The following is a 22,275-nucleotide window of genomic DNA, read 5'->3' on the forward strand; positions in this document are numbered from 1 at the left end:
TGTGCAACACTGCAAGTAGTAAAACAGTGGAACACACCACAAAATGAGCTCACAACAGAGTTAGAAGCATAGAGTAGGTTTTAATAAATAAAGCAAGACTAAAACGACTAAAGTCCTGTTAGTAGAAATGGAGAAATTTAATTTCAAAGTTTTAAGTGAAAATAGCACCAAAAAGCACAAAGCACTATTGGGGATATCTAGTTGCGCCGGACCGGGACTAAGTCACAAGCTCAGGCTGACAACAGTGGATCGTGGGCCGGCAAAGTACCTTAAATCCTGAGGGGCATGTGGTCTGTCTGAACCCGAAAGTGAGTTCCAAAGAAGGTATGGTCTCAGCTTCTTTAGTGTCTAGACCACAACAAAAGTGTTCCTCTCAATTGCACTCCACCTCAGTTCCTGTGGAAATAACCTCCTGCTAATGAAGGCTACCGGATGGTCTAGGCCCTCCTCATTTAGCTGTGCTAAGACCACCTCTATGCCATGCTCTGAAGTGTCTGTCTGCACTGTAAACTCCTTGAAGAAGTTAGAGCCTTGAGTAAGGGTGCTGTACACATGGCCTCCATGAGGGTATCAAAGGCTTTCTGGCAGGCCTCTGTCCAGATCACCTGTCTGGACTGCTTCTTTGAACTCAGCGCTTTTAAGGGGGCCACAATAGTGCCATAGCCCTTAACAAATAATATCCTAATATCCTGTGATGCCCAGGAAGGCCCTCACTTGTGTCTGAGTTGTAGAGGGTTGTCAGGCCAGGATAGTCTCAGTCTTGGTCTAGACGGTCTGCACCTTGCCTCCACCCACCATGTGGCCCAGAATAACCACAGAACCTGCCCTGTCTGGCACTTACTGACCTTGATAGTCAGGCCTGCCTGCTGCAGGGCCTGAAGCACCTCCTGGAGGTGTTCCTCCCAGCTGGTACTGTAGACATCTATGTCATCGGGGTAGGTGGCACAGAATGCCCCATTTATAGCCAGGACCCTGTTGACCAACTTCTGAAAGGTGGCAGACCAAGGGGTATCACCCAGAACTGGAAGTGGCCCTCTGTGGTTGAGAATGTTGGCCTCTCTTTTACCCCGTCAGTCGGAGCGATCTACCTGCTAATAAGCTAATCTGTTAGTGGATAGGTTGTACATCAGTCTTCGGGATGGAATTGAGACTCCGGTAGTCCATGCAGAACCCAAGTTCTGGGGTGGCACCCGGTGGGGCAGTCTTGGCTACCAGCACCACAGGACTGGATCAAGGACTGCTGGAGGGCTCAATCACCCCTTGCCCCAGCATCTTGGAGACCCCCTCAATACTGTCCCTCACCTTATCTGACAACCTGTAAATCTTATTTTTAACAGGTGGACTGTCAATATCATGGATAACCAGGTGTGTGAGTTGAGGGGTGAGAGAGAACAGAGAAGAAAACTGCTCCACTAACAGGCTGCAAGTCACTCTGCTGGTCTGTGGTCAGAATAGGGGAGATGGTGACACCCTCTACTGACCCTGCAAGTTCCTGGGAAGACAGGAGGTCAGGGAGAGGCTCACTCTCCTCTTCCGCTTCCTTGTCTGTCACCAGGAGGATGCTCAATTTGGACCTCTTGAAGTGTGGTTTGTATAGTATTGTATTGTGATAGTATTTATATAGCGCTTACTACCCCTGACGAGGCTTCGAAGCACTTTTTGGCAAGTACCACGCTACTGCGGAACCCAAAAGGAATTAGTGGTGGATTAGTATAGGGAAATATGAGTACTGTTTTAGTATTATTATGAGTTAATTTGAGCCACAGATATGTGAGTTTGTTAGTTGGATTGACTGGAGTAATGGAGGGGTAGAGGAGGGAAGTATCCAGAAGTGTTAATTGGGAGTTTATAGTAATAGGATTTAGGCTTGGGATGAGTAAAGGGGGGATGGAGGAGGGAAGAGTCTGTGGGAAGGGTTAGGGAGATCATAGTAGCTGGAGGGGTTTTGGATGAGTTAAAGGTGAGATAAATGAGGGGGAATTTAGTAGGGTTGTTTGGGAGATCATGGTAGTAAACTGAGGTTTGGGTGAGTTAGATGTGGAAGAGAAGGGAAGAGCTTAGGCAGGGTTATTTAGGAAATGAAAGTAGTAGAATGGATTTGGGATGAGCCAGAGTGGGAATGGAGGATAAATTGATAGAGACATGACATATGGTGATGGGTAGACAAAGTAAAGCTTACAAGAGAGTAAAAATATTATATTTTTTATTTATATTTTTATATATATATATATATATATATATATATATATATATATATATATATCCCGGCACAATTTCCCCACGTTTATGAAGAATGACAGCACAGCACGAGCACAGCAAGTTGATAATTTAATCGTCTCCAGGGACGCGTTTCGGCGTTACCGCCTTCTTCAACCTGTCGACCGCCATATTGGCTCCGTTTAAATACTCTCGTGAAAATGTTTCTAACCAACCAACATGCATTTTCAAAGAACCACATTTGTCACCATTATATAGTGCATACCTCATATACTCAAGAAGACTTAATTAAATACTCGATCTTATCCTAATGTAATACATGGAATTTAAGTTTTAAACATTCTTAACTACTAACTATTGACATCTTATGCCCAACAATGCAAATAGGCAATCTAATACTTGTCTTTTGTTCACTACACACTATTGTGGTTCGACCTATCTAACACCAAATTTCAAAATTCATCAAAAGTTTTTGTATTCAATTGCTAAGTATCATAAATAGATTAATTATCGAGTTGTGCATTTTTTTGCGTTTAAACAATTTATTGTCTCAAGCTTTACAATTAATTTAACAGTGTGTTACGTGGACATCTAAGCATGTTATCCTTGCTATCAATAGTGTACCTTAATCAATCAATATAGATGAATATACATCTCCTCACTGCTATTCAACCCCTTGGGTTCTTTGGTATCAAATGTCAATATATATTTAGATTCCAATTTTCTCAACATCTTTTCTCTATCTCCTCCTCGAATGTCTTTCTTAATTCCATCTATGACACTTTATGTAATATCCTCTATTTTTCCTCCATGTACTTCATGTATATGCCTGGCTACTGGGTACGAATCATCTTTGTTAAAAATTCCCCTCAAATGCTGCAAAATCCTCCTATGAACTTGCAATTTCGTGCTGCCCACATATAATTTGGGACAACTGCACTTCAAAATATAAATTACAAAATCGCTTTTACAATTGTATTTGCCTTTGATACGATGAACGACTTTGCCATCTATTTAAACAAATTTCATGTTTTCACCATTCCTACAAGCTTTGCATTTGAAACATCTGTAAAAGCCATCTTGTGTTTGAATCCAATTCCTGTTTGGCACTCCCTGTCTTACGTCACTTTTGACCAGGATATCCTTCATCGAGGTTCCTTTCCTATATGTAATTAAAGGTTTAGTAGATATTTGCTCTCCTATCACTGGGTCGCTTTTCAGCATGTGCCAGTGTTTTTTTAACAATTTTCTCCATCAAAATGAGCAGTATTATAAGTTGTTATGAACCTCGCTATGCCTCGAACTCTAGTTGATTTTCCTGCTCTGACCTGCTCTGAAGACACCAGCTGACACTTCACAGTAGTGTCTTTGAGAGCCACCACCCATTGCCCATTGATGGTGATCCACTGCCTTTACTTGGAAGTATAGGCAGGCATGTGGGCCTTTGGCACCATTTCCTTATCTCCCAGGAAAACTAGGGTCACCTTCGTCTGTTCCCCAAAGATAACTGGGACTACTTCCTCCCCGAGCGCTACACTTGCCAACTCAGGTGTCTACCCACCAGTGGAGGGCTGTACCCTCTTGGAACATTTGGAGTCACCCTTGGAGTGCTCATACTTGTAGATACTTGTAGCACTCTGTAAATTGGGGTACAAACCTCCCTATCTGCTTATCAAATAACACCTTCTTGTTAGGCTTAGACCGGGACTGGTGACCACTAGTCCCTTGAGAACTATTTTGGGGGCCTTTGGAGAACTCCAATTTGTAAGTTTTACTCCCACCTCTTTCTTTTGGTGGGGCCCCCTGTCCCCCCTTATGGACACCCCCCAGATATCTTTTCAGACAGACGTCCTCCTCCTCAGTCAGTCCTGGAGTCAGTCAGCTTTCTGTCGACTAGGTGCTGGCGTAACTCTTGAAAACAAACACTGAGTATGTGCTCTCGTAATTAAACTGTACAACCCAGTGTACCCAACCACTCAATGCCTTGCTGGAGCATTCTACAAAATCTACCCAGGAATGGTTGGGGAGTATGTGGCTGTCCCTTAAGCGTTGGCGGTATTTTTCAGGGGTCAGCCCAGATTTAACAATCAATATGGCCTTCACAGGAGAGTACCTGATTTGGCCCCAACCTCTAAAGTGAGTGTGTCCCGTCCCAGTGTAAGCTTCTGTTTCAACAAGCTACCCCCCAGTGCTCTTCTGGACTCTTGTGAATCTTCAGGGCTGCCTCTTAGGCTGAAAACCACTTGTTAATGTCATCTCCTACCATATAATTGGTCAATAGATCCTTACGGATACAAAACTTCTTGTCTCCTTCAGACACTTTAGAATTGTTGCCACCATTGTTGAAATCTGCTTGCTTTGCCCTCAGTTCCACCCCTTTGAGGCTCCTTTCATGAGCCAACCACTCTAAAGCAAGTTTCTCCTCAATTTTTAGTTAGGCCTTCTACAGTTGAAATTCCCTCTCTGCCTTCCTGTCGCCAGCTCTTCTGGGGACAGGGCATGTGATGAAACACTGCCTCCTGCTCTGGGAGGGGATCCAACTCAGGGGATGAGTCCTCCCCTGCCCCGAAGACTGCATTCCAGGGCTGTTGACCTGGTCCTTGTCCATATTCTCCTCCTCCTCTTGTTCCTCTGTGGCTGCCATCAACTGGTGGGCCTTTAGAGCTTTCTGAAGCTCAACATTTTGATGACCTTCCTCATTTTCAGTCTTCTTTCCTGGCAGAACTATTTAAGCTCAACCACTGTATCACTCTATAGGTTGGCCTGCTCAAACTTCATTACTGAAGGTATGGTCTCAGACAGCCAAAGAGTAGGAATAAGGATAGATTTGGAAAAAAAAACAAAAGAAGCCAATCAAGGAGAATTGAGAAGAATAATTAGTTTTCATTTATTTGTGTGGGGTGTTAGTGTAACACAAAGTCACTGTATGGCACTGCACAAACCCAAATCCACAACTCTGAATGCCCCACTTCATACACAAAGCAGAGAAGTCCACCATTTTCTTCTTTTCAGCAAAGGCACAAGCACTTTTTCAGTGAGAACTCTGGATTGCTTTCCAAATCAGATGTCACCAATGGCTGACGTATTAAGGTTCACAAAATTATCAGCAGAGCAGCTATTTTGTAGTTTTTTAAATTAAACTTCTTGTTATTAAAATGTTACCAATGCTAAATTCATAGCAAGCTTTCTCAAAGTAAATAGGTCACCTCCTTTTGGTTTTGCCAGTGCCGGCCTGTTGGTTTTGCTAATGGCGTCCAATTGGTTTTGCCAGGGGTGCCACTTCTTTTTATTGATGCTGTTTATCACTGCTTAACACATCAGCAAAAAAACACACACAATGATGTATAAGCACAAATGCGCACTTCTGCATCATTATGCTACAGCGACCCGAGCGTGATGATGTATGAACGCTCATGCATCACCACAGAACCACAGATGCACAAGCATACGTGATCTGATGGCCGGGCTGCCATTTTGTGTTTTTTTTAATTTGCCTTTTCAAAATGGATGACACCATTCTTGAAGTGAGAAATTAAAAAAAATTGCAACATCCGTACCCTCGTAAAAGGTTAAAAAAATAAAATAAAAACAGGGACTTGAAAGGCAGGTAAGCAATAGAGGATTGACCGGGGATTGTGGTGGGCTGGTTGCAGCAGGGGGTATATAAAGTGAAAACCACAGGTGAGTAGTGTCAGTGCTGAGCATAGAGGGGTGAAGGAGGGGTGACTATTAAAAATGGTTCTGAATGGGACAGAATGGGATGGTGGAAGCAGTGGATGAGCTAGGGGTTGGGAGTCCAACTTGGGGAGCGCAAGGGGGCGAGGGTGAGAAGTGTGATGCAGCACAAAGTAGAGAGAGGGCTATAAATAAATAAAAAACAATTAAACGCCCATGGAGTGCTAAAAGCAATAGAAAAAAGTAGTTCACGATGTAAGCGTTGTAAAAAAATATCTAAAAAAAACCCCGACCTTTTCAAGGTAAATAGTGTCATTTATAATTGCATGCTACCAGAAAGCGAACAGACTCTTATCACTTAAACCAGTGATACTCAAAGCCTCATGTGGCCCACCTGACCTTTGCATGCGGCCCCCTGTTCAATAGCAGCACTGGGCTACTGTTTTCTCCACCCAGCACTAACATCAAATAGATGTTAAATAAACAGCCAAGTATTTATTTGAAAGTTAATTGACCTTGAAGAAGGAAGTGATTAGGTTGTCCTGCACCGCTTAACTTTAGGAACAGCTTGGTTTTTGAAGACATCTTGCAGCAAAAGTGTAAAAATATGATAGTCTTTTTAAAATTCAAAAAATGTATTTCATTTATATGAAGAACCATTTCACTTTAGTACATCAGGGGCCAGATGTAGCAACAATAGGATTTGTGACTCGGAAATTGCGACTCCGAGTGACTCGCAATTTCCGAGTCGCAAAACCTAATGCAGAAAGGTGTCTCAGACACCTTCTGCGAGTCGCTTTGGGGTCGCAAAGACCCCCCTCATTAATATTAATGAGGTGGGTCGCAAATTGCGGCCCCATAGCGACTATGGGCACTCACTGACATGGAGGCCTGCTGTAGTCAGCAGACCTCCATGTCCGTGACTGCTTGTTAATAAAGCAGTTTTTTTTTTTTCAAGTGTAGCCCGTTTTCCTTAAAGGAAAACGAGCTACACTTAAAAAAAAAATCCGAAACCTTTTGTTTCGGTATTTTTTCAGGGCAGGTAGTGGTCCCTTGGACCACTACCTGCCCTGAAAAAATATTTTGGGGTCCATTCACAAAGGGGAAGGGGTCCCATGGGGACCCCTTCCAATTTGCGAGTGGGTTACCATCCACTTCAAGTGGATGGTAACTGCGACTCCATTTGCGACCGCATACGCGGTCGCAAATGGAATTGCATACCACTGTGAGTCGCAAATAGGAAGGGAACACCCCTTCCTATTTGCGAGTTGGAAATGCATTTTGCGAGTCGGTCCCGACTCGCAAAATGCATTTCTGCATAGGAAACTTCGGTTTGCGACTCGCAAACGGCAATTTTTGCTGTTTGCGAGTCGCAAACTGGTTCCTACATCTGGCCCCAGATTATTCCCTGAGAACTACTGTTTTAAAAGTGATCGTTTTTTACATGAATTTAGAAACATTACTCTTCCCCCAAACCTGACAACTATGCCAATATTGAACTACGAGGCAAGCCAGTTGTATTGTGCACTCTTTGGTGGCCTCGAGTCTTCTTACACATGAACAACACTATAATTTAATAAATCAAACACTTGGGAAGGTTTTGTACAGTGCACATCCTGAAGTCATGTATTTCAAAGTCCTGTTGTATGGGATAGTAAAGATAAAGGAGGGAAAGGGAAATAAAGCAATTTCCTTGGATCAAACAGTTTGGGTAAGTAGGGAAGCCAGGATTAATCCCAAGTTTTCTGGTTTCACATTGTGCAATTCAGCCACCAGACGTATATGCTTAGCTCCCTTATACCCCCCTAACTGCCACCCCGCCCTCCAAAACCCCCGACTGCAGCCCCGCTGACATGAATGCAGCCCCTGGTCACATCACAGAGCAAACTTTTTGGCCCCTGCAAAAATGTTTGCGAGTACCCATGACCTAAACACAAGGCTGCTTGAGCTGCAGCTGCCCTCGTGGTGAATATCCCATTCTAGAAATTTGTGAGGTCAGTAAATGTAAGTCAATTCATACATTTGCTACGAACTGTTTTATTGAATCATGTTCCAGGGTCAGGCCTTTTCTTGGCTTTTGTCCCATCTCTGAAGTGTGATTTATTCTTTAATTTGCTAATCAAGGGTTTCTTAACTGTCTGTCTTCTGTGGACCCCTACTTAATCAGTTCTCGAATTCGAGGACCCCTACTGAATCAATATTGGAATTGATGGCCAGTCATCTGAGTCATTATAGGAATCCTGGGACCGTGGCCTAAGCAGCTTCAATAATTTGAAACTCAAAACAATAGACAATAATACAGAAATGAGCATCCAGTAAACAAATACACAAATGATTAAATATTTTATTTAATTCACAAACAAATATAAAAAAACTAAATGTTTATTATAATGAGAAGGTTGGAGCTTTTCTAAATTTAATTGAGGCCACTCATTGTCCACACTATGGCCCTCATTATAACATTGGCGATATATACTGCCTACCGCCGCGGCGACGGCCGTCAAAAGACCGTCGCCGTGGCTTCCAGCCATCAGCTGTATAATGACCGCAGCCAGATTTCTGCCAGAAGGATGGCGGAAATCCAGCTGCGGCCATGCCGGCGGATGGCGGTAAGGTGGTGCTGCTGCCAGCAGCAGCGCCCCGCCAGTGGACCACCGCAGACCGTATCATGACCTATGATACGGCCTGGCAGTGTTCTGCTGGCAGACGCTGCTGCTGGCAGCAGCACCCCATCCATCTCCTGCCAGAGGACCCCCTGACATCAGTTAAGTCGGGTGCTCCGACAGGAGAGGGGGGTGGGGGTTGTTGTGTGTGTGTGTGTGAGGGTGTGTGTGTATGTCTGTGCGTGTATGAATGCGGGTGTGTGATGTGTGTTGTCTGTGTGTGCGTGTATGGCTGTGTGAGTGCGTGTATGTTGTGTTGTGTGCATGCATGTGTGCATGCATGTGTGCATGTATATATGTCAGTGTGTGTGAATGGATGTATGCATGCGTAGATGAATGGGGTAAGAGTGTGTGTATGCATGTGTTCGTTGGTGAGTGAAGGTGGGTGTATGTCGTAGGGGGGTCTGGAGAGGGAGGGGGTAAGGGAGAAAACGGGGGAGGGGGAGAGGGCGGGTAAGACCCCTATCAGTGACAGGGGTGACTTCCCTGTCACTGATAGTGCCTACCACCATGGTTTGCTTGGCGGTAAGGAAGCCACGAAAACCATGGCGGTAGGCGGGGTCATAATCACGTGGGTGGGCTAGTGACGGCCGCCTGGCTGGAGACTGAAGTCTCAAGCCCGGCAGTCGTTACTGCCGTGGTGGACAGTGTGGTACATTGGCGGTTTGGCTAGAGCCAAACCGCCAATGTCATAATATGGAGAAAAGTACCGCCAGCCTGTTGGCAGTGCTGTTCTCAATTTTACTGCTGTCCGCCAGGGTTGCAATGAGGGTCTATATTCGGTTTGATGTCCTTGGACTGGTTCCACAAATCAATCTGAAAATAACAATTTAATTTTTAGCTTCAAAATTTTAATTCCTTCACATTTAGAATGTTTTAAATTTTTCAGCATTTACTCTTGGTTCTTCATTTATGTACAATCTACTAATCTGTTAATACTATTTATTTTCTAAGCTAATGTGAACCCTCTGAATATAAGTCTCAGACCCCCATAGGTCCTAAGACCACAGGTTAAGAACTGCTGTGCAAATTTCGCCCATTTTTTTGGATTTCCAAAAGAATGCCAGGACAGAAAGGAAAAAGTTACTTATGTATGATACAGATATCTGTCATGAGTAGTCTCCAGGAATCTATAGACAATGCATCTGCCCCTTCTTTGCTCCAAAAGCATTGTTAGAAATATTAAGTATGTCAAGATGCTTTTATTGTGCTGCCTCAAAAATGAACTGCTTGACTCACCTGGCAGAGCATGATAAAAAGCTGGTAGCAGCTGAAATTCTTAAAGGTAGAGCTTTATTTTGTCACTTTATGTACAGCCTCTGTTAGAGGCTACATTTTCCATTTATATTTTGTGTTTATGAAATGCTAAAACCGTGTTTTAATATGATTGATTTGGCTATTTTGGTGAATTTTCTAAGTATAAAATAAAAAAGGACTTAGTTGCCACTGAGAGGCATATTTTATTTATTTATTGTTTAAAAATATGTAATTAAAAGTGTTCTTTGAATCAGTCAATAATAACTTTATTTGATTATATATTATCATTAAAGGACATTAATAAAAAGCAAATATGATAAAATTCATACAAACCGATTTGCGACATTTAATAGGAAATATTTTAAAATTGAGCAAACCGCAAAACATACATCATCCGCATTTAACATATGTAAAAAACACAGTGCAGGTCTACATTGGTTGAAATTATATCTCTTCAGTAATGGAAATAAATACCATTTGGAATGAATGCCATAAATTTTACAAAAGAAACCAAAATCCAAATGAGTCTGATCGAAAAGTTATCACAGGGGCAAATGCCTATATTAGTGCAGTCATATTGTCCCAAAGGAAAACATAACTGTGAGCTTATAGCACCAGTCTGAAAAAACGAGTTTAAAGGGCCCTCTCCCAAGGCCCAGACACCTTTGCTAAATATGGTTCAATGCCTAGGGTTGTCTTAAGCAAGTTATAACCCTTAAGAGACTGCTATACTAATTCTGCATCTTCTCTATCCATACGCCTATAACAGAGGAACAGTTGCTTCACACAAGAACTATCACACTTTAAGATATTGAAAGACTCATCAAATAGGTTGAATGTCCTTAACATATGAGATCCATGGTGTCCTGACAACCTTATTGCACTTTAAGCAATCAGTAAGGACAAGTCGATTAAAACTTGCAATGGGATTGGGCTGTAGTGAAAGCCAAATCAATAAGTGAACTAGCTTAATAAAATCATCACTAAATGGGAGACCCTCTCCTCCTGGCAAATAAAGCTGGGACAAGATGGATGGAAGCCTAAAAACCAACAAAGACAGTGATTTTCTTCCAACTGCACTGGAGGTGTCTTGGCATAGACTCAAACACCTGCTCCATACAGTACTGGCGGCTCACACTTCCTTTATATATTTTTAATCATTGAAACAGCAGCTTACTTCTGACTGCCTTAGGAAGATTAAGACGATCATTCACTGACTGACTAGTTTCTAATTCTTAACAGACAAATTAAAACTCCAGGGTTGAAAGGTTCAAAGACAGTCGCCAAATACAGGAATTAAGAAACCTTCTTCAGGAGCTCTATCTACGGAAATAGTTCACAAAGCAGAACTATATAGACCACATGCTGTCACCTTAGATGTATTCAACTTAGTTTCAAGATCAAGTATGACCTAAAGTTCCTAAAACCTCTGCCCAACTGGTACAGATTCTTAAGTGTATGGGCTAATAGAACTGTGTTGTCTGTATAGACTAGGGCCGGGACCAGTGACGATTTAAGTGGGGCACATCCAATCCACATTTTCTCAATTGTTTATTCAAGTTTTTGAATTATAAAAGAAACAGGCTGGGTGCTAAAACACAGCCCTGGCATAACCCTTGCTCGACTTTAAAGGGGGCTGAGTACTCTCCATTGGGGCCCAAGTGTCCTCTAACCTCTAAATCCCAATGCATATCAGAGAGGAAATATGTCAAAGTATCATCCAGTCCAAGCTCTAAAAGAATTGTCCAGAGTTTCCCTCTGTTGACATGATCAAAAACACAAGAGAGGTCCATGAACCCAAGGTATAGGTGCTTAGCTAAAATATATGTATTCAGAATCAGGTGAAGATTCAGGTATTGCTCTGAGGTGCATAACCCATTACGGAACATATATTAGCAAGGATTAATGATATCCTTCTCCACAACCCACTCACTAATCTTATTAAAAATAACCTTGCCCAGTACTTTACTTGTTGGGGCAAAAACGGAAGTGGAACTATTGCAACAAGGCTGTTGCCTGTCCCCTTTTTTAAATGGGTACACTTGTTGACAGAGACCAGAGGCTGGGCACACATCTATGAGAGATTCTATTAAAGACGTTTGTGAGTTAGGGTGCCCATAAATCAATGTTACTCTTAAAAACATCCATGGCTGGGGGGCGTGGCTTCGGGCATCAAGATGGCGGTCGCACTCTGAGAGTGCTCTGGACCCCTCCGCCATCCGGCAGAGGAAGCCGACCCTGTTCCCACCCTGTAATGCGTATCCGACAACTCTTATGCGCTCCCTGCCTACTAGAGACCCCGAGGAGTCAAGGAGCTAGAAGCGGCGGTGCCCGGATCCCGCTGTGGGCCGCCCGATCCTGTGATCAAGATGGCGGTGCAGATCGTGGCTCCCTGTTGCGGTCCCCTAAAGTAGCGCTGAGTCCCGAATCAGACGCGCTAGGAGAGTGCGGTAACAAGGGCACCGGAGAGGCCCGGTGCTGAGACCTTGCGCGAGGGTCGCGGTGCGGGCGACACGGGCGCCGGCGGGTGGGGGGAAGCCCCGTCTGCCGCAGGTCTCTCTCCCCCCCTGGATTGAGGAGGCCATCGGGGCCTGTGGCCTGGACGCAGAGGCGGCGGCCTCGGGCCTGGCGAGTGAACCCCAGGCCACTCCACAGGAAGAACAGGCCCATTGGAGCCGGAGCGGCCTAGAATCTTGACGGGCCCGGATGGCCCGCCGCCCAGTGGGAGGAGACCATTGGACCGCTTGGTCTCGGGCACGGGCCTTACAGGAGAATTGCCGGGCCCTCCTTGCTGAGATCCGGAGGCTGTCTGGGGGGGCGCCCCGGGCCCAGACGGCGGCCCTCGACTTTGGGGCCTGCCCTGCAGCACGCCGCGGCCGTGGTGGCCCAGCGCTTCAACGCACCAGACAGACCGATCCCTGCCGAAGTGGGACTGGCAAACAGGACAGCGGCGAGTGCCGGACTCATCGGGGCGCTCACGCCGAGGAGCTCCTGGCGGCATTGGGGACCTGTGTGGAGTGTGGGCATCGTCATCAGTGCTGCTGGACCCCCCACCCTGCCCCTTGTTTTTCTCCTGTTGGCGCGTGGCACAACGAGGGCTCTGCACTAGAGGGCAAGTGAAGAACTGGACTCCGGCCCCCCAAGACAATTGGGCGGGGGAGACCAGTGAACTGGACTACTGCAGGTGTGGGCCCGCCGGAGTGGCGCCGGACCCCTTGGGGTGACGTCCCTGGGCTTCCTCCCAGAGAAGAGATGGACTGCCTGGAGATCGAGGGTCGCCCCGTTGCCGCTGCTGGTCCCTCCTCCCCCCTCCGCTTTCTTTACTAACATCCGGTGCCACGGATACTCTGTGCCGGAGGGCAAGGGAGGAACTGGACCCCCGGGCCCCTTCTGGACTCGCGACGGGAACAGGGCCTGAGGAGGGATCCGTGAAGCGGAGGCCCAGGAGCAGAGGGTGAGGCGAGGAGTACCAAACCGAACGTCGTGGGACTGGGGATAGAGAAGTGGACAGGCGTGTCCTTCCCGTCCCCGAATACTCCTCTGGGAGAGACGACTGCCTCCGGAGGTTCCCGAAGGTGAGAGATACCCGGCAGTGCTGGTGTGAGACGCTTAGACGTCGACTGAGCGTGGTCAGTTGAAGGTCGCCCAGCTCCTGGAGAGACCGCCTGAAGGAAATATACCTGCAGACAGCTACCCAATGTGCGGACACTCGGACTAATCGCCCTGCCTGAGGTGTCCGGGCTGGCCCCTGAAGTTGTGCCCCTGGAGATATCTCTCCTGGATTTAAAGCCACCTGAGACCGTGGGGTGACTAGAGCCTAGCCTAAAAAACTCTGCGTGCCATAAAGAGGTAAAAACAGCATCTTAGAGGAGAGATGTGGAAAGACAGAGCAAATAGGCAGCCACCGGCCTCTCAGCAGAAAATTGACCAGTTTACCACCTCTACGACACCTCGAGGCGATGGAGACGCTACCTCTGGGTGCCCCGTACCGGACGGGGTGAATGCAATCCTTCAGGCTATTTAATCATCGCAACTGGCCGTGGAGACTAAGATAGGAGAGGTACGAGAGGATATGGGCCTCATCAGACAAGACCTCAGAAATGCAGTGGGTCGGATCACAGAAGTGGAGAGCCGTGTCTCCCATGCCGAAGACGAATTGGCTGACCTCAGAACCAAAGTAGCCCAATTACAAACCCGAACCGGCGAGCTGCACCGACGCGCCGGAGATGCAGAAAACCACTGGAGACGCAATAGCCTACGCTTTGTGGGATATCCGGAGGGGGCAGAGGACAATAAAGCCTCTGAATTCCTCGAGTGCTGGATAAGGTCTTGGATGCCAGACCAAACTCTCTCAGCCTGGTTTGCAGTTGAACGCGCTCACAGGGTTTTGGCCCCTCGGCCCCCCCGGGTGGTCCCAGGAGGCCGATGATTGCGCGTTTCCTAAACTTTAAAGACCAAGATAACGTCCTCAAGGAGGCCAGACGTTCGGTTGACCTCCACTGGGAAAACCACAAGATCCTGATATTCCCAGACTACACCCGCGAAGTCCAGACCTGGCGCCGGTCTTACGGACACATCAAACAAAAGCTCAGGGCCATGCAACTTTCCTATATGCTTCTGTTCCCTGCACGCCTAAAAGTCCTTATGGCCGGAAAGATGTACTTTTTTGAATCCCCAGAAGAGGTGTGGGACTGGTTGACCGAGGAGGGCGTCGGATCTCGGAGGGGCCCCCCTGGTCCGGCTGGGGGCTCCCCTGGGGGCGGACCTCCCTCCCAGATGGCGCAGCGGAGGGGCCGAAGGCACACTAGATCTAGGCGTGGGGGACAAAGGGGCCCCGAGGATCCTACGTGCGAGGGCAAAGACTGTGGTCCTGATCCCAGGTCCGAGGAGATTCCTGTGGGTGTCCTGGATGACCCAGATCCAGCACATGTGTTGGACAGTGACTGCCTGAGCCAGCCAGTCTCCGGCTGACGACATCAACACGATCCACTCTGCGGCATCCAGGACTTAATCAACACCGCACAAAGCCGGCGCATACAGGCTGGAACGGTTCCTTACCCGAAACCGGCGACCTGTCTGCCATCTATCATACCTGGCTTAGACTTCCATCCATAAATTGCAGATGATCCGTTTTAATGGAGGGGTCCACCACTCCACTCCAATGTCAGTCCTTTTGGCTGTATTGTTTAGGTTGGGTAGTTGGGCGACAGTTGGTTCCTGGGTTGAAGTATGGAGTGGGGGGTGGCTGGGGGGGTGAAATGCTTATGTTGGGGTTAAACCATAATGTCTTTGTAAGTTTCCTTTACTGTTTTGATTTCTTAGTCTATTGCTCGAAGCGGTTGTCCCTGTGCCCACTAACAGACACTCGGCACCTTGACACACCTGCACACCTCACGCGTGCCCCTCACTGACACAGGTACTCTCATGGAACGTGAACGGCCTCCTAGATAAGATTAAGAGGTCGGCTGTATATAGTACTCTTCGCAGATACACCCCCTCAGTGGTCCTACTACAAGAGACACACCTCCTTGGGACTAAGTGCCCATGCTTGCGAGGGGAGGGTATGATAAGGTTTACCACTCAGGCTTCTCTAGAGGCTCCAGGGGGTGGCTATCCTACTTCATCGTTCACTGCCCATGGTGATTACAGCCACGCAGACCGACCCACAGGATAGATACGTTGTAGTGTCCGGGTCGCTACACGGGCTGCCACTCAATCTCATATGTGCATACGCCCCTCCAACCGGGTTCGATGCTTTCCTAACTTCCCTTCGTCAGGCTGTGGCTGGACTCCCACAAGTTACTACACTAATAGTAGGTGACTTCAATGCCGTCCTTGATCCTGGACTAGATGTGTCGGGTGACATCACCGCCGGCCGATACGGCCGAGCAACGACCCTGAACAGCTGGGCCGAAAGCCTCGGCCTGTGTGAGGTCTGGAGAACCTGGCACTCCAGAACAAGACAGTACACACACACCTCAGCAGCCCATAAAACGCATGCCAGAATTGATCTTGTGTTCGCGCCCGCGCTAGATGTTGCCAATGTCACTGGGGCCGAGATCTTACCTCGCGGAGTCTCCGACCATGCACCAGTACAAATCCGCTTAGGCGGCACGGATCCCACCCATCGTCCAATGTGGCGTTTAAATGCATGGTATCTGCAAGACGAAGAATACAAAATAGCAGTTAGAAATTTACTTTGAAGAAAATCTGGGATCGGTGCAGTCCCCGGGTACAGTCTGGGCCGCATGTAAAGCTACCCTTAGAGGGCACGCCAAACATCTCCTTCGCATGCGTGAGCACGCATGAAACTTACAGGTAACAGAGCTGGAGGCCCGCGCACTACGCCTTGAGTGCTGGCACTCCGCCTCTCCCTCGGCCCCCTGCATGTGGCAACTCAATAAGGTGCGTGAGGAGATTAAACATTTGGTGTTGGAGTCCGCGAAACACATTTGGAGGACGTCAGCAGCTCGAGTGTATGGCTGCGGGGACAAAAACAGGAAACTCTTACGTTGGCTAACCACACGGCCCATGGCTAACAGGGTCATCTCAAAGATCATAAATGATGCGGGGTCTCTTTCCAAGACACCTAGAGAGATTGCGCAAAGTTTTGCTTCCTATTACGCACGACTATATGGGGAGCGCCCCTGACCACTGGCAGAGAGGGAGTCCCCCCTCCTCAACGACATTACCCTCCCCAAAATTCCTCAGGGAGTAAGAGATAGCGTAGAAGAGGCTATAAGTTTGGTAGAAGTTACTGGTGCGATAGCCACCCTAGCATCAGGTAAGACCCCAGGTCCGGACGGCTTCCCAGCAGAACTGTACCGTACATGCAGCGACATCCTAGGTCCTCACCTACTCAACAAGTATGACGAAGCAGAAAGCAAAGGTCAGTCCCCTCTGGAATCGACCAAGCCACAATTGTGATAATCCCCAAGACTCAGCCTCCGTCACAGCACTGTTCGGATTATCGGCCCATTTCCCTCCTGAACATTGAAATTAAAATAAGGTCCTCAATTCTCGCCTCCAGGCTGAAAACAGTGCTCCCGTCATTGATTCACCCCGATCAATGTAGCTTCATGCCCTCCCGAAGTACTAGACATTGTATCAGGCGGCTGCATTTGGCCCTGGCGCACCGCGGAGTCTGGACCCGATCCCCTAGGGCCCTATTCCGACTCGATTTCGAAAAAGCCTTCGACACCGTGGACTGGTCCTACCTTGTTCGTGTTCTGCGGGGTAATGGATTTGGTCCCAAATTCCAAAGCCTAGTGGGGATGCTATACTCTCACCCAACGGCTAGAGTACAGGTGAATGGAGTGGTCTCTGACCCTTTTCCCATCAGCCGAGGCACTCGTCAGGGATGCCCTTTGTCCCCGCTGCTCTTTGCACTCGTAATAGAGCCCTTGGTGAAACTGCTGCGTGAGGACCCTCTGATTGAGGGCTGGTCTTGGCCCGCAGGACCGGAGGACCGGGTGGCACTTTATGCTGATGACGTGCTCCTGTACATCGCTAAGCCGGCCACAAGTGGCCCACGCATCCTACAGATTCTGGACCCCTTCTCGGAGGCCTCAGGCCTAATTCTAAACCCCGCAAATCTTTACTGGTTCCTCTACACTCCACGAGGGACTGTATTGACTGGCAACATAACATCCCCATCCGTCGAAATAGTTTCAAATACCTGGGAGTCCACGTCGCCCTCCTTCCAGAACTAGCGTGGGAACTTAACGTCACACCACTTACTACAAGAATCAAAGACGATCTTCAGCGTTGGCAATCCCTACCTCTCAATCTGCTTGGGAGAATAGCACTCTATAAAATTATGGTCCTTCCTAGGCTCCTTTATTTACTACAGAACTTCCCATACCCAATCCCCAAGAAATGGTTCAAAGAAATAGACTCTGTGGCGTGCCATTTCCTGTGGAGCGGTACCCGCCCTAGACTAGCACTTACTACTTCTCAACGAGACGTTTATGACGGAGGGTTGGGAATGCCTAATATTTACTACTATCACCTTGCAATGCACTTGCTTGTAATTAACGATTGGGTGGGAGGCGACTGGACAGACCCCACATACTGACTTTAGCTCCACACACTGGGCTACCCTGTGGTCTTCGATGCTCTTTATGGTTGCCCGATTCCCTGGACTATCCCAGACTTGACTAAAGTAATCTTGTTGGGGTGGCGCGCAGCCCAGAAGGTGTCAGGCTGGTGGAGTCGCATTACCCTACAGACCCCGCTATGGCATGGAAAATTACTCGCTGAGGTTGCGGGGCTGGAAGGGTTCCAGAGATGGGATAACATAGGGATTTCCACATTGGGAGACGTCTGGGGGGGGGTCGCATATGAGGTCCTTCGAGGAGCTCCAGGGACTCTTCTCACTAGACAGGACACAGTTCCACAGATACCTCCAGCTCCGCCATGCTTTGCTAGTGCACACAAGAGCGGGTGAACACATTCCCAAGTATAGCCCCATGGAAGCGAAGGTACTAATGGGAAATCTAGGCAGAGGCGGAGTTTCCCAGATCTACCGCTCACTGATAACCAATACCTCACGTTCCCTTGAGGGACTTCGCCGCAGGTAGGAGGAATCGGTTGGGCCAATGGAGGAAGAGGAATGGAGAGAGGCATTGATGGCACCTCGGACTCTAATGATGGCTACCCGATTCCGTCTCCTGCAAGTCCTCTATCTACACACAGCATACCTTACACCTGCAAAATTGCACACAGCAGGCCTCCGACCCACAGCTGACTGTCCCCGGTGTTCCAACCCAAATGCTAACTTCTTCCATATGGATCTGCATGCCCAGTTATAGGGACTTACTGGAAAGCAGTCATGAGAGAGATCTTCAGGGCCCTGCAGGAGGATGTAGAGGTGGCCCCACTCCCACTTCTGCTAGGGGTCATGGGGGATGTGGGATTGAGGAGGGCGGACCGGAGTTTTGTGGGAGTGGCATGTCTGGTGGCAAAGAGAGACATTATGATGGACTGGAAAGCCGGAGCAGCACCAACTCTGAGTAAATGGAGACGGGGAGTGGACTGGTGTGCACAGCACGAGAGGCTGGTGTACGAGGCCAGGGGGTGCCCAAATAAATATGACAATATTGTGGGGGAAGTGGGAGGCCGACTAGCTCGAAACAAAGCCCTGCAGTTGGAGGAGTGGCGCCTGTACCAAAGGAGATGGTGGGAGGATTCCCTCTCCTCCTTTTTCTTCTACTGCCTATATCCTTCCTTAAGAGATTGAGACCTTGACACACAGATATTGCACACTGAGTTCTGTCCGGAGCAGGGGTTGATTGTGTTCGAGCACCAGTTGTTTTCATATCATTTGTATATGTGGTATCATTATTTTATCGTCTGTTACAAAACAATAAAAATCTCTTTATTTAAAAAAAAAAAACATCCATGGCTACCTAATCAGGACCTGGCACTTTGCTGGAAGAGCTTTCAAGTAAGGAGTTATGCCATAAAGCTCAACAGACAGACCATCCCCATAAACAGGATGCATTTTATCCAGGAAACTGGCACCTGTAGTAACATTAGCACGATAGATGTTTGAAAAATAAGTAACCCAAGGTTTTAAAGGTTACTATCGCCAGCTCTGATAGCTCTTACTGTGGTGCGTTTGGATTCACAATCTACCATTAATTGCGCCCATTTTTGCTGTTGGAGCTCTGATTTCCTGAGCTTTAAAGATTCCTTATATAACGCTCGGTAAGCTGAAATCTTAGCTGTTCGGATTTCAAAGCTGCCCATAGACACCTTCTTGCAGCCCTGCAAATTAAATAAAACCACCTAGATGAGGAGTGAACTGGTTTACATGCTGGTTTTAATGTGAGTGAAGAAAAATCTATATATGAAGTCACTTTAATGTCATTGGTGGCGGTTTCAGACAAGCAGAGATCAAATAGATCATAATAACTTTGAACTAGGGACTCCATGAAACCAGCAAGATCGCCAATCCTCCAGACAAGACTGAGACCATCAGGGAACGAAACTAATTGATGATTATCATTTGATAGTGAAAATTAGATACTGGTGGTCGAAACACTGCAGTGACGGGATTGTGGTCACGATAGTTTTTTTCCAAAGTCTCACAAGATGATCAATAATTTAGAAGACTCTGGAAAAAAATTTAATCAATCACCGAGGAGCAACTGCGTCCACAATATGTGGGAATGAGACTGCTGCTACTACAGTCATGAATGCTCGCCAAGTCTTGCTCACTGGTGAAATTAAAAAGTTTGAGCCCTCTGGAATCGCTGGTCTAAATGTGAACCATCAATAATGTGAACACCCTGCTGATTTTTAATGGAGCCCAACTTGCAACTTAATAATAAAATCCCCACAGAGAACGAGATGTGGCCTATTAGAAGACAAACAATTCGGTGTAAACAATTCATCCACAAAATGAAATAGAAATTGATAATTCTTAATGATGAACTAGAAAAAATCATCCCTATAAAAGTTAATAATTAACAAACAGAAATCCGATGACCAGTCAGTCTAAATTGTCTAAATTCAATAAAGGTGCAGATCTTTTTTGTAAGTTAATAGCAAACTTACCAGAGCTGGCCAGCTCTCCAGAAATGGGGTCCTCGCTTGCACATTGCAGATTGCTTGGTAGCCTATTAAAGTAGCCTAGTGGTATAGCCGTGATACAAGAATTATTCTTGTTGGGGTGCATAGATTAAACTAATCGGTTACAAGCAAAAAAAATAAAATAAATTGATAACAACACGATCACCCTTCATTGATTTTCAAGGGGGACGCATCTAAGAGACGCTTATAGCAAACAGTACAAGATCAGAGTCATAAACATTAAAACCCAAATTCTTAGCCAACCAGTGGCCGACTTATACTTCATCTGATCCCCATTTTCAGTTGCATCAGGTGACAGAGAAGGAACATTGCTCAGAATAAGAACATACATACACGCTTCGAGGAAAAGACTTAGGGGGTCATTTTGACCCCGGCGGGCGGCGGTCGCCGCCCACCTGGAGGGAACCGCCATATGGCCGCTCCGCGGTCGAAAGACCGCGGAGGCCATTCTGGCTTTCCCGCTGGGCTGGCGGGCGACCGCCAGAAGGCCGCCCGCCAGCCCAGCGGGAAACCCCTCCCCACGTGGAAGCCGGCTCCGAATGGAGCCGGCGGAGTGGGCATGTGCGACGGGTGCAGTTTGCACCCGTCGCGTATTTCAGTGTCTGCTAGGCAGACACTGAAATACACAGTGGGACCCTCTTACGGGGGCCCCTGCTGTGCCCATGCCATTGGCATGGGCACGGAAGGGGCCCCCAGGGGCCCCGAGGCACCCCCTACCGCCATCCTGTTCCTGCCGGGCGAACCGCCAGGAACAGGTTGGCGGTAGGGGGTGTCAGAATCCCCCATGGCAGCGCAGCAAGCTGCGCCGCCATGGGGGATTCCAAGGGCAGCGGTAAACCGGCGGGAGACCGCCGGTTTACCCTTTCTGGCCGCGGCAGAACCGCCGCGGTCAGAATGCCCTTTGGAGCACCGCCGGTCTGTCGGCGGTGCTCCCGTGGCCGGTGACCCTGGCGGTCACCGGCCGCCAGGGTCTGAATCAGGCCCTTAATACTGGCAACTCACTAGTGTTAGGTTGCAAAAAGGGGGGAAAAGTAGGCTTAACCTGGGATCCATTATCAAAAACTCCACCAATAACAATTGAATGTATATTTGAAGATCCAGGAACATAAGGATACACACCTTTACCCACTTTGTACATCTTGCACAAAGTTTTCCAGTCTTGCCGTAAGGGGAGAGCAAACACCTTTCGGACAGAGCCAACCCTAACACAGGTCTCATTCACCAAGTGTGTCTCCAATAATGTGGGGCTAGTCAGATCATCACAAGTGTTCACTCCCCAGTCCTGGAATTTCGGCAAGTAAACTGTCTTTCTTTACCACAAGTTCAAAGGGTTGTGACCCAGGAAGGAAAGACAGATCTAGAGGTACATAGGTCTGACCAGGAACATCAACTAACTCAGTATTGGTGCCAGTGTGCATGAGTATAATATGACTGTCAGAGGAAAGGCTCCTTTCCTCTATCTCAGCCTCCTTGGAAATCACCCCATCCGCATGTATAAGAAAATTTTCAATGATGGAGTCCTTTGCAGGGGTAAATGTGTTATCTATATGTTTAGGCATGCCCATGTTCGAGAACGAAGAAGATTCGATGATAAGGATAAAAGAGTGGTGGCCCAGCACAGTCTCAGATTGGCCCAGTCCTGGCCCTGGCACTGCCCTACATGTCCTGTGCAGGGAAGTGAAACACGCTGTAAACGCTAAGGGCCCACATCCACCTGACTCCACCTCAGTGCTGCAAGAGTCACTAGGATTTAAAGTCCTGGCTGAACACTCCTTCGGTCCTGAAGTGTTTTATTTAAAACCTGTACAAGGAAGGAGATGTTCTTTGCATAGATTCAGTGAGTACACTCATGATAGAGAACTAG

The 22,275-nt window shown here is 47.5% G+C and overlaps 1 protein-coding gene across 1 annotated transcript in view; it reads left to right on the forward strand.

The window, feature by feature from the left end:
• Positions 1 to 22,275, forward strand: part of HORMAD2 (HORMA domain containing 2) — a 670,141-nt gene that overhangs the window by 106,983 nt on the left and 540,883 nt on the right. The gene's annotated exons all lie outside the window — the stretch shown is intronic.

Source organism: Pleurodeles waltl, chromosome 11 (assembly GCF_031143425.1).
Source record: "Pleurodeles waltl isolate 20211129_DDA chromosome 11, aPleWal1.hap1.20221129, whole genome shotgun sequence".
In the NCBI taxonomy this organism is placed as follows: Eukaryota; Metazoa; Chordata; class Amphibia; order Caudata; family Salamandridae; genus Pleurodeles; species Pleurodeles waltl.